Genomic DNA, 13,611 nt, shown 5'->3' with positions numbered 1-13,611 from the left:
TTTTTCTATTTCTAAATTAGGCCCCCAATTAATTCTCACAGAGCACCTTCTATTCATTCTTCATAGCACTTATTCAATTTGCAAAGATTTACACATGACATCATTGCTTAATATCTTACTCCCCCACTAGATGAGCTCTGTGAGGGCAGGAACCATTTCTGTTTTGTCCTGCACTGAATAGTAGACTGTACACAGAGCCTGCACATAGTAGGAGGACAGTAAATACTTGTTGAAAGGACAAAGATTCATTTGCCTAGCCCCCCATAAATCCCTCTTCATACTTCCAGCTCCAACACTTTATCTCAATATTGTAGAAAGTGGCTTAGTTCAACTTTAGTAGACTCAAGTGGAGGCTCTCTTTCACACACACAAAAAAATACTTTTGGTAAATATATAGAATATATGTAGAAAGTTTTATATGATAGCATTGTTTTTAGTGTCAAAAAGCAAACCAAAGCTGGGAAACTACCTGGAGTGATTGACCAAATTATACTGATGAGGGGGGCAAGAGCTGAAGTTTATACTTTTGCACCTATCAGTCATTAGTTAACGGTTGGGGGGTGGAAGCATAAATTCATAAGCACTTATGGCCTCCGGTATGCACAAATGAAGCACATTCCAGTAACCTGAAGGTCATTTGCTCATAAAGTGATGCAGGGCTGGGCTGTTGGGAAGATAACTACACAAGGAGTCGGAGTGCACAGAAATAGTGAAGAGATCTGAGGGGGTGTGTGTGCGCAACCGTCATTGCTACATTTTAACAAAAATCCCATATATGCACATCATGCAAGAGCATGAAAAAAGATGGACAAGAATCCTCCTCTGAGGGAGGAACAGAAGAGAAAATGGCTGGAGGGGTGGGAAAGGGGGTTATTAACTTTTTCTTTATATATTTTCATATTACTTCTGTTAAATATTAAACATTTCAATAAACATTTTAGGGGAAAAGGTTAGCTAGAAACTTTTAATAGTTGTACCATTCCCAAGCAAAACTCTTCTTCAGCACACGAATTGGTCAAACACATTGCTCAAAACTTTGAAAATTTTCTAGCCAGATTACAGGCTCTCACACCTGTAATCCCAGCACTTTGGGAGGCTGAGGCAGGTGGATCACTTGAGGCCAGGAGTTTTGAGAGCAGCCTGGGCAACATGAGGAAACCCCGTCTCTACTAAAAATACAAAAATTGGCCTGGCATGGTGGCATGAGCCTGTAATCCCAGCTACTCTGGAGGCTGAGGCAGGAGAATTCCTTGAATCAGGAAGGCAGACATTGCAGTGAGCTGAGATCGTGCCACTGCACTCCCGTCTGGGTGACAGAGTGAGACTCCATCTCAAACAAACAAACAAACGACAACTTTGAAAATTTTCTAACATAGCCCAAAGTACGTAACAACCCTTATTGTTTTAAAATTCATTGTTCAGCTAGATCAGGCAATCTTCCACATTAAAAAATAAAGTCAGCTGGGCGCAGTGGCTCATGCCTGTAATCCCAACCCTTTGGGAGGCCAAGGAGGGTGGATCACCTGAGGTCAAGAGTTAGAGACCAGCCTGGACAACATGGTGAAACCCTGTCTCTACTACAGATATAAAAAATTAGCCAAGCGTGGTGGTGTGCACCTGTAATCCCAGCTACTCTAGAGGCTGTGGCAAGAGAATCACTTGAACCCAGAAGGTGGAGGTTGCAGTGAGCCGAGACTGCACCATTGCACTCCAGCACGGGCAACAGGGCGAGACTCCATCTCAAACAAACAAAGAAAAAAATTAAATCAATAAATAAAGTTTAGTTTTTGCTGAATTGTATTAAATATTTAAAAGGTTTTAAAAGCCAATTGGAGGTCTAGAATTAAAATTTACCTGCATCAAGTACTGTTACAAATAACTTATCTGCATTGGCGATCAGATTAAATGATATCTTCCATGAAATACTAAGCATACTTGTACACAATGACAAACACAGCATAACTTGAGATTCTCTGGAAACAAATAGATTTCTTTTGACTTTGACTGAAAGACACATGTTGAATTCCAAACATTAAAAATCTATTTTTGCCAGGCATGGTGGCTCACACCTGTAATCCCAACACTTTGGGAGGCCCAGTGGGGGTGAATCACCTGAGGTCAGGAGTTCAAGACCAGCCTGGCCAACATGGTGAAACCCCGTCTCTACTAAAAATACAAAATTAGCCAGGTGCGGTGGCACACACCTGTAGTCCCAGCTACTTAGGAGGCTGAGACAGGAGAATTGCTTGAATCCTGGAGGTGGAGGCTGCAGTGAGCCAAGATCGTGCCACTGCACTCCAGCCTGGTCAAGACAGAGTAAGACTCCGTCTCAAAAAAAAAAAAAAAAAAAAAATCTATTTTCATCAAGTGCTTTGGAATCCAGGAAATACAGATTCTATGTAGAAAATGCCTGTAAACCCTACCCACCCAACTGTAATTTCTTCCAGGAAAAACACAAATTGCACAGAGGTCTCTGCTCTGAAGCCTGCAGAATAACAAAGGAGTCTATGAGATGGAGAAATAGAAGGGCGAAGGGATCTTCACCGTGTGTGCCATGATGCCTTGACACTGACACCAAACAATGTTGTGTCTGTCTCTATAATCCAGAGGATGGGCAATATGGATTTTGTGACATAAAAATCAGTGTGACATATGACTACCATAAAAGAAGGAATTAACAGACTATTTTCTTAATACTTGACTAATAAACACTTACTACATGTACAGTTACTTGTTATTGTACTTTATGTTATGAAATTGGAGCAAGCAAGAAAAGAATCCGAGAGAAAATCATTCCTTCCCTTCTCCATTTAACTGTTCTTTCCTCTGCCCAGTTGGAAGAAGCTCTGTGGAGAAGAGACTGCAATGTTCCCAAATTGCAAATAACATGTCATGATTTATTACAGCTACATTCCATTGCTTAGCCTCCCCTAGAGCCCTTGCCATATTCTGCCCTTTTTGTCTCTGTTTTTTTATGCATGGAGCAAATTCCATCTTACTCCACCACATGTAGGTGTCCAAAAAATTCTGCTCTTTATTTTTTTTATATCAACTTAAATTCATCTCAAGTCTCTGGCTCTCTGAGCTGGCAGGAAATTCAAACTGTCATTACTGGAGTCCTCTTACCTCCTTGGCTTACACCAGAATCTGGGGAAAGTGCATCTATAGAAACTGGGAGAAGGGTTTCTAATCTCACACCTACCTTGATCCCGTCTGATATTCTCACTGCCCAACCTTTCTGTTCCAATGCTAAGTAGGAAAGGGGGAGTGTGGTGAGGGGACTTTGCCTCAGCTGGACGCCCTGGTGCTTGGAGTGGAGCATCTCTGAGACACCATGCAGCTGTCCTTTCTGACGTATTACCCAGCAGGACATGACCACGGAACAGGCAAGAGTCCCTATTACCCATAGGCCCACCAACCTTCATCCCTTCCCAGTGACCCAAAACTTCCACTCTTTCTTGGTCTTCAAAGGTACCCCTTTATTCTTCCCTATTACCTTATTTCTTTAGGGAAGCTTGCATAATGTTGACAATGAGCCAAGGTAGGACTGGGAACCCACAATGATTAACATCTTAACAAAGATTTCTGCCACTCACGCTTGTGTTATCATTTCCTCCCACACAGAATTTCTCTTCGCTCCTCGCCCCATCCTCCATTACTACCAAACCTGGAGTCCCAGAGGGAAGAGTCTGTTTATTACTTATTTTATATTTCCTAAAATACCTAACATGGGGATTCACAACCACTGCATTTGGGAGAGCAAATCCCTCCCAGCAGCCCCTACAAATTTTCATTGATATGTAAAAAGAAAATTTTTATTTTTGCTACAACTGAGTGTAAATATTGTCACAGCAATGCCTGAGATGAGAAACAAAGTAAGTTAGGCGGCTGGGTGTTTAAAAACTTTGTTGTAACTAAGAAGTACATGGTTAGTGTGTCATCAGGTTGGCACTACAGAAAAATTGCAAGAACTTCGCCTCCATGAAGAATACATCCAGGGCAGAACAAGCTCTTTTCTAACAGCCACCATCCTGACAGCAACCAATAACCCCAACCTTGTACTGACATTATGGTGGCAATAGCACTGTAATCATTGCTGGCCTAATTAGTATTGTTGTCAATCATTTAATTATCTCATGTGTCTCAAAAAATTATAGTATTTGAAACATGCCTCTGTTGCAGTTACTAAAAGATGTCCACTCTGGCTGGATGCGGTGGCTCACGTTTGTAATCCCAGCACTTTGGGAGGCCAAGGCAGGTGGATCACGTGAGGTCAGGAGTTCAAGGCCAACCTGACCAACATGGCGAAACCCCATCTCTACTAAAAATACAAAAATTAGCCAGGCGTGGTGGCAGGTGCCTCTAATCCTAGCTACTCAGGAGGCTGAGACGCGAGAACAGCATAAACCCAGGAGGTGGAGGTTGCAGTGAGCCGAGATGTTTTTTGTACTCCAGCCTGGGTCACAGAGCAAGACTCCGTCTCAAAAAAAAAAAAAAAAAAAACAAGATGTCCACTCCTCTAATTCTTACCTTCTTCTTAACTAAAAGAATATCCAATGTTGGCTGGGTGCGGTGGCTCACGCCTGTAATCCCAGCACTTTGGGAGGCCAAGGCGGGTGGATCACGAGGTCAGGAGATCGAGACCATCCTGGCTAACACGGTGAAACCCCATCTCTACTAAAAATTAGCCAGGCGTGGTGGTGGGCACCTGTAGTCCCAGCTACTCGGGAGGCTGAGGCAGGAGAATGGCGTGAACCCAGGAGGCAGAGCTTTCAGTGAGTCGAGATCGCGCCACTGCACTCTAGCCTGGGTGACAGAGTGAGACTCCGTCTCAAAAAAAAAAAAAAAAAGAATATCCAGTGTTAGCCACACTCAGCATAAAGACTACACTGCCCAGTCTATCTTGCAGCTGTATGTATAAGGGATGGTGAATCATCTGGTGCTAGCAACAATGTGTTTCTGTGACTACGCCTAGCCTGAAGAGATAAGAGGAGGAAGAAGTTCTCAGAATGTGTAGAGCAAGCTATGGTTATAGGAGGCAGCTGTCTTATACAAGCTATGGCTTCTCTGTTGGATTGTGTTCCCCTAGAAGTTGAACTTGAAGCAAGGATTTGCGCACTACTAGCAAATTTTGATGGCAATTCCAGGAGGCACTGGAAGTAAGTGGGTAAATGAGACAGGGCAGGGAAAGAAGCCAATACAGAATGCATAGATTAGGAGATCACCACTGAGTGCATCTGGGGCTCTGTTTTGATAGGGACCCACTGGGAAATGGGTGTAGAATACAGCTCATAGCTGTTCCAACTCAGGGGAACAGAAACAGAGATATTTATCCACCAATTCCTACACATCATTCATTAAGGGGTGTTCCCTGGAGAAAGCATCTATCCAGAACCTCTGGCAGGTCCTGCACATGGGCTGAGCATGTTTCTAGGGCCAGAAAAAGCCATCAGGTAGAGAGTGGCAGGTATTTTCAAAAGAAGAAGCCACCACCATGCATAAGGAATGGTGAGGGCTGAGGACATAGGGAGGGGGCTCATAGGGTTGGCTACACCTTCAGTTAAGGAGTACAGCCACTGCCAGTCCATGGCCCAGCAGGGAAGGAGCTGAGGAATAAATACCAGATCTTGCTCTCCTCCCAGCCTCCAATCTCCTGCTGAACCTAACCAGAAGCCCCCTGATGCAGTTCACTCTGGCCAGTCTCCCAGGACCCAGAGCAGGGCGGAGGAGGATGGAGAATGAATAGAGAATATCCAGCACACTAGCCTTCAGGCATTCTCAAATTTCAAGATTTAAAATCTCAGACAGCACTGTTTGGCTATAAAAATATTATGACATGGTTATATATTAGCTAAAACTAGAGAAACTGGAAAAGATCTTGGAAAAGTTACCTGAGAGTCCAAACAGTGGAAGAAAAATCCTAAATAAGAGGAGACTTGAACTCTAGTTCTGGTGCTGATAATTATTAATGACTCCACTTTAGGCAAGTCCTTAGCAGCACGGGCTGTTTCCCCACCTTCATAATAGAGTAAGATCTATTGACCTAATGAAGCTATTATGAAAATCAAAAGAATGAGAAAATGCTCTGTAATTACAAAGGTTATACAAGTGTGAGGTATTAGTATACCTTCACTTTTCCAGACAGATAGGAAGCAATTCCATTGTTAAACATAACACTGTTAAAAAGAAATGCCACTATTTTTCTTTCATTGTGTTTTTCAATTAGGAAGACATTTACATAAATATTTACCACCACATATCTTTTTAAAATTAAGAATGGGTATAAATAAATAACACAAGTTTACTTACAATTATTTTCTTACCACTAATCCCTCACCAAAAATCTACATTCTAATTATATATCAGTTTCTAATAAAGTCATAGTTTTTCCCCATTATTTCCTTTTATTTTTCACTGAACTTTACTTTTTCAACAACTTACTCTTTTGTCTTTATATGCTGTAACATTTTTGATGACCCAGTAATCATGCCCAAGTTTATGACTGATTCTTTGTCCTTTCTCTTTTCACTTTCCTTTTAATGTAGAAATATAAGCCAATGGTGGTGGCACCATTTGATTATAGTGGGAAATACTGGGACTGGGCACAGTGGCTCACACCTGTAATCTCAGCATTTCAGGAGGCTGAGACAGGAAGATCACTTGAGCTCAGGAGTTTGAGAACAGCCTGGGCAACATGGCGAGACCTTGTCTGTAATGAAAAAAAAAACAGTAATTAACCAGGTGTGGTGGCGCGTAGCTGCACTCCCAGCTACTCAGGAGGCTGAGGTGGGAAGATCACTTGAGCCTAGGAGATTGAAGCTGCAATGAACTGTAATCTTGCCACTGCACTCCAGTCTGGGCAACAGAGTGATAACCTGTCTCAAAAAGAAAGAAAGAAATACTGGGAAGAATAACTTCTGTGTGTAATAATCAAATCCAGTGAATTAGGGAAAATATTATTCATGTTCCTAAGTGGAGATTTCAGTGTTTCTGACTTGTTACAAATCAGGAATCAGGATATCACTAAGTCAGAAAAATTCATGAAACAAAAGGCAATTATTTCCTCTAGGGCTATCTCGCTGTTATTGTCTTAAGATCCTCCCAACATAAAGTCACTCTTGGCTGGAATAAAGCTTCTGAAAAGGAACATTAGAGGAGGGGAGATTGTTTTTAAATGTACCACTACTAGGAAAATAAGCATTTGTCAATTCTTGACTACCCAAGACAACACAGAGTGAGGTAGAGACTTAAGGAAACAAAATTAGAAATTTCATAAAAGGGAACATAAAGTTGCCATTCTTATTGCTGACTCTATTGTTTCAAGTCTCTGCAGTGGGTGGGAGTAGGAAATTTTTCTGGGAAGGAAAAGGTTTTGCCCACTTCCTTAAAGCAAGTCTACTCTATTTTAATTAGCTTTCTAGCTGTTATCTCTTTACTTCACATAAGGAACACTGCCAACACTCCATTTTGACACCATCCTGAGGAAACAGATAGTGTCCTCCTGAACTTTGGTAAGAAGTGTAACACATACAGCAGCTTAAGACTGAGTACGCCAGGAAATAAAATTTTTGCATAGAACCTCCTTCCCAGTAAAGTTCAAGGAAATTACTTTTAAAAAATCTCTATGAAGTGATAAGTCACTTTCCATATAGGTAATTTTCATGCTTCATACTGTGTTTCTCTGAATATAATTGGTAGGAACTCCATTTAAAATGCTAGGATAGTTGATGTGTTTAAGGACAGAAAGAGAAAGGCGGGAGAGAATTCAAGTACCTTTGAACAACTCAGGTTTGAACTTTGAGAGTCCACTTATATGTGGATTTCAAAAAATATATACATTTTTAAAAAATTTTAGAAATTTGCAACAATTTGCAAAAACATGCAGATGAACCATCTAGCCTAGAAATATTGAAAATATTAAGAAAAAGTTAGGTATGTCATGAATGCATAAAATATATGTAGATATTAGTCTATTTTATCATTTACTAACAAAACATATGTAACTATTATAAAAAGTTAAAATTTATCAAAACTTACACAAACATAGACTATACATAGTGCCATATGCAGTTGAGAGAAATGGAAATAAACATAAAGATGCAGTATTAAATCATAACTTCATAAAATTCACTGTAGAACATACTGTACTATTGTAATGATTTCATAGCTACCTTCTGTTACCATTGTGGGGAGCTCAAGTCTTGCAAGCATCCGCTTAAAACACCGTGTGATGATAATCATCTCTGTGTGAGCAGTTCATCTTTCCAGTAAATTGTGTGTCACCGTAAAAACTGATCTCTTGTGGCTCTCACATATTTTTCATTGTGTTTAGTGCAATACTATAAACCTTGAATAACACCGTGGGATCCATATAAAGTGCCACTAGTGATGCTGGAAGTGCTCCCAAGAAGCAGAGAAAAATCATGCCATTACAAGAAAAAGGTGAATTGCTTGACATGTACCATAAATTGAGGTCTGCAGCTGCAGCTGCCCACCATTTCAGATGGACAATTCACCTTATAAACAGACAACATAAACTTACAGTATCCATAAATACAGTACAGTACTGTAAATATATTTTCTCTTCCCTACAATTTTCTTAATAAGCTTTTCTTTACTTAGCTTACTTAATTATAAAAATACAAAATAGAATACATACGACATACAAAATAAGTATTAATCAACTGTTTATGTTATCAGTAAGACTTCTGGCCAATAATAGGCTATTAATAGATAAGTTTTGGGGAAGGCAACAGTTACATGCTAATTTTTGATGAGGGTCAGTGCCCATAGCCCCCACATTGTTCAAGGGTGAACTGAAATATGAAACAAATTCAACAGTTAGATAGCCTAAATAAGCTATTATTTTCATATTCCAAACTTGCTAAAGATTGCTCTCGTTTGTAATAACTAAAACTACAATGAAGTTGTCTTAGGATTTAAAAAATATTTTGGATGGGAAGGATAATAACTTAATAATAAACTTAAATAATTTAACTTATACAACATATTTATGTGAATACTGTGATGTTTGTACAACCATCACTCCAAATATAAAAATTCTTGATTTGTTTAGATTTTGGCATCAGACTGCTAGGAGCAACCATTTAGGTAGATGATATTATTTCAGCATTATTTTTAACATGCTGCTAAGAGAACTTCTATTAAACAACCTCTATCACTTGCCTGCTGACATCTTAAAATTTTTTAAACATGGCTAAATTCATTTACTCCACAATTAGTTGTAAATAACCAGGAGAAAAGTAACGCAAGCATACATCACTTGTAGGTTAGAAGAATAAGAAAATACACATGCTTAAAGGAGTTAAAACATTGATCTCACAAGCAAATGGTGAGTTTGGAGGTAGAGAGATTGCATTCTTCCCACAGCACATTTTGAGTCCTTCTTATAACTGATTGACAAGTGAGGGAATTATTTCCACAAAGAAATGGGTAATAAATGAAACAAATCTTTATGATTCTAAAATATGAATCTCATGTAAGTTATCAAAGGGATTTCCTAGACAACTTCCAAACAGGAGGTAGAGACCTTGAGGTCATCTCTAGACTGAATTTTGACCACCATTCTCAGATACAGAGAAAAAATTTCTAGAGAACAAATATGAATGGAAGCCTTATGTTTTGGAGGTTGTCTAGGCTTGTTAATAATACAAGAGTTGGTCTTGATTAAATGAGTCTCTCCTTTTCTTTTCCTCAAATAAATGGGAAAATTCAGTGTACCAAAACTATGACTCAAATCAAGAGGTCACACTGTGAATCTCCAAATGTTAGAGCGCCATGTTTTGTCCAAACAAATCTCATAACCTGACTAGACTGCTTGGACTACATGGAACAAATTGGCATTTCATCAACTTCTGAACCTGATCTGGGGCATAATTTACTGTGGAAACACTGACGAAGGAGCTTCATGTTCTTGGGAGCTCTCTGGATTTTAAATTCTAAACTGGAGATAGCAGTGAGCCAGTGACCCTGACCTGAGTTTGAAGGTGGTGCCACTTCTCTGGGAGCACAAAGTTCAAAAGGATGAATTTGGGAAAAAGCATCACTTCTGGCGGTCACTTCTGTCGCTCAGGACCCAGTGTGCAGAGATGATACTGGGAACTCAAAAACCTAAAAATTCAAGAAACTGAGTGAACCCTCCCATAGATAAACCCCCCAAAATACACCAAGACAGATCAATCATCAAACTTTTGAAAATTAAAGACAAATAAAATATGTTGAAAGTTGAGAGAGAGAAACAGCACTTTACCTATAGAAGGAAAAATAATTTGACTCACAGTAGCTTTCTTATCAGAAACCACAGAGGCCAGAGAAAATGGCACAGTATTTTTCAACTACTAAAATAAAAGAATTGTCAACACAGAATCCTATATCTAGCACAAATATTCTTGAGGAATGAAATGAAAATTAAGACAGCCTCAGATGAAGGAAAATGAAGAGAATCTATCACTAGCATATCTATCCTAAAAGAATAGTTGCAGGACTTTTCTATGCAGAAAAGAAATGTTAAATAAGAATTTTTGGGGCCGGGCGCGGTGGCTCAAGCCTGTAATCCCAGCACTTTGGGAGGCCGAGGCGGGTGGATCACGAGGTCAGGAGATCGAGACCATCCTGGCTAACATGATGAAACCCCGTCTCTACTAAAAATACAAAAAACTAGCCGGGCGTGGTGGCGGGCGCCTGTAGTCCCAGCTACTCGGAGGCTGAGGCGGGAGAATGGCGTGAACCCGGGAGGTGGAGCTTGCAGTGAGCCGATATCGCGCCACTGCACTCCAGCCTGGGCGACAGAGTGAGACTCCGTCTCAAAAAAAAAAAAAAAAAAAAGAATTTTTGGAAGACAAGAAGAAAGGAAGAACACAACAAAAATATGAATAAATATAACAAGCTTTCCTTCTCTTTAGCTTTTAAAATTATATTTGATAAAAGAAGCAAAAGTCATAACACACTGTGGTTCTAGTATATGTAGATGATATGTTTATGAACATTATAAATAGAAGAGGGTAAAGTGATCTAAAGGGAGAGAAGTTTTCTATTATCAAACACAGCCATTTCAGTGCACCAGAAATTGAGTAAAGGCAGACAACAAGTTGAAAAGCATTTATTCATGAAAAGTCTCCAAAACTTTGGGTAAAAATAATGGAAACTATGACCTGTTTGCCAGGGATGACTCCCCATTCCTCTCTACCCATAACATGGACACAGCTTGGCACGAGTGGTGGTTCAGCTATAAAAACCAGCAGCTTTCCTCCAGAGAGGGCAGGCTCAACCCAAGGTGGGAAGAGAAAACCACTTTTGCCAGCTAAATGTGGCAGACTTAGTCAGACGTGAATGGGGAAAACCCCACGGTTTGTAGTTCCAGTTGGGATGAGAAGTGGACCAACCAAAAATTTAATGGAATTATCTGAGAAGGTGTAAGCACTCCACATCTCTCTCTCTGACCTGTGTATAGTGGAAATCCAAGAGAGTCTAGCAAAAAGTGAAAGCCAGAGATTTGAGAACTGGCTATAACTCTGAAAGCATTCCCTAACTCACAAACAGATTGAGCAGAATGGGGTAGAATCCTTATAGACTCAGATTTTTTAACACAGCCTCTCCTAAAGTACAGGCTGTCCACTAAACTAAAGCAGACATGAGGGCAACTTGCAGAAAGTCAAGCTAAAAATTAAGAATAAAAAGCTGAGCAGAGGTATCAGTAGCTACACACCACAGAGAAGAGAGAATCTGCAGTTTAATCCCAGACAAATTGCTAGAAAACAACAATCCTCAGAAAAATAAAACAGAACCCCGAGTTGCCATATTAGCTCATATGACCAGTATTTAATTAAAAATCACTAGATACGCAAAAAACTATGAAAGTATGACCCATACTCACAGAGGGGGAATAAAGAAGTCATTACAAACTGACTTTGAATGGGGCCAGATATATAGGATTTAGCAGAGATTTCAAGAAGTTATTATGATGTTCAAAAATCAAAGAAAAATATAATGATCCAGCAATAGGAAATATCAATAAGAAATAAAAGCCATAGCAAAGAACCAAATAAAAATTCTGGAGAAGAAAAGCAAAATAACTGATATGAAAAATTCACTAGATGGGCCCAAAAGTATAATAGATTGAAGGTATCAGAAGAAGGAATCAGTTAATTTAACAATATATCAATAGAAAGTATCTGATCCAAGTAACAGAGAGAAAATAGATTGATGAAAAATAAACAGAGCCTCAGAGATCTATGGGACCATTTAAAGTGTCCCAACATACATATAAGAAGTGTTGCAGACAAAGAGGAGAGAGAAAAAATGAGCAGAAACATACTGGAAGAAATAAAGACCCAAAACTTCTCAAATTTTACTTTTAAAAATTAAACCTGGGCAACCCCCTTTGGGTCCCCTCCCATTTTATGGGAGCTCTGTTTTCACTCTATTAAATCTTGCAACTGCACACTCTTCTGGTCCATGTTTGTTACGGCTTGAGCTGAGCTTCCACTTGCCGTCCACCACTGCTGTTTGCTACCGTCGCAGACCTGCCACTGACTTCCACCCCTCTGGATCCAGCAGGGTATCCGCTGCACTCCTGATCCAGCAAGGTACCCACTGCTGCTCCCAATCAGGCTAAAGGCTCACCATTGTTCCTGCATGGCCAAGTGCCCTGTTTCATCCTGAGCTGAACACTAGTCGCTGGTTTCCATGGTTCTCTTCCGTGACCCACAGCTTCTAATAGAGCTATAACACTCACCACATGGCCCAAGATTCCATTCCTTGGAATCCGTGAGGCCAAGAACCCCAGGTCAGAGAATAAGAGGCTTGCCGCCCTCTTAGAAGTGACCCACCACCATCTTGGGAGCTCTAAGAACAAGGAGCCCCCCACCGGTAACATTTTGGCGACCACGAAGGGACATCCAAAGCGGTGAGTAATATTGGACTACTTTCGCTTGCTATTCTGTCCTATCCTTCCTTAGAATTGGAGGAAAATACCAGGCACCTGTCAGCCGGTAAAAAATGATTAGTGTGGCCGCGGGACTTAACACTCAGGTGTGAAGCTGTCTGGGAAAGGGTTTTTGTTTTTGTTTTTGTTTTTGTTTTTTTGAGACAGAGTCTTGCTCTGCCACCCAAGCTGGAGTGCAGTGGTGCAATCTTGGCTCACTGAAAGCTCCACCTCCCATGTTCATGCCCTTCTCCTGCCTCAGCCTCTCGAGGAGCTGGGACTACAGGCGCCCACCACCATACCCGGCTAATTTTTTGTATTTTTAGTAGAGCCAGAGTTTCACTGTGTTAGCCAGGATAGTATCAATCTCCTGACCTCGTGATCCGCCAGCTTCAGCCTCCCAAAGTGCTGGGATTACAGGTGTGAGCCACTGTGCCCAGCCTGGGAAAGGGCTTTCTAACAACCCCCAATCCTTGTGGGTTGAGAGCGTTGTTCTGCCTAGAACCAGCTTCCACTTTCAACTTTCCTGGGGAAGCTGACTAGAGGCATAAAGCTGTCATCCCGAACTCCTGGAGTTAGCTGGTTGAGAGTGTAGCCCCAAAATTCTCCTTACCTCTGAATCTACTTCCATCCTTGCCTCCTAGGTACTAATGGTTCGGACTTTGATT

General features: G+C 40.6%; 2 protein-coding genes across 2 annotated transcripts in view; one reads left to right on the top strand and one right to left on the bottom strand.

The window, feature by feature from the left end:
• Positions 1-13,611, top strand: part of TCTN3 (tectonic family member 3) — a 156,657-nt gene that overhangs the window by 85,009 nt on the left and 58,037 nt on the right. The window lies entirely within an intron of this gene.
• CC2D2B (coiled-coil and C2 domain containing 2B) overlaps positions 1-13,611 on the bottom strand; it is a 344,324-nt gene that overhangs the window by 299,880 nt on the left and 30,833 nt on the right. The window lies entirely within an intron of this gene.

This window comes from Macaca thibetana, chromosome 9 (assembly GCF_024542745.1).
Source record: "Macaca thibetana thibetana isolate TM-01 chromosome 9, ASM2454274v1, whole genome shotgun sequence".
Taxonomy (NCBI): Eukaryota; Metazoa; Chordata; class Mammalia; order Primates; family Cercopithecidae; genus Macaca; species Macaca thibetana.
Note: the sequence above shows the minus strand (reverse complement) of the source record. Positions and strands in the feature narration are given on the sequence as shown.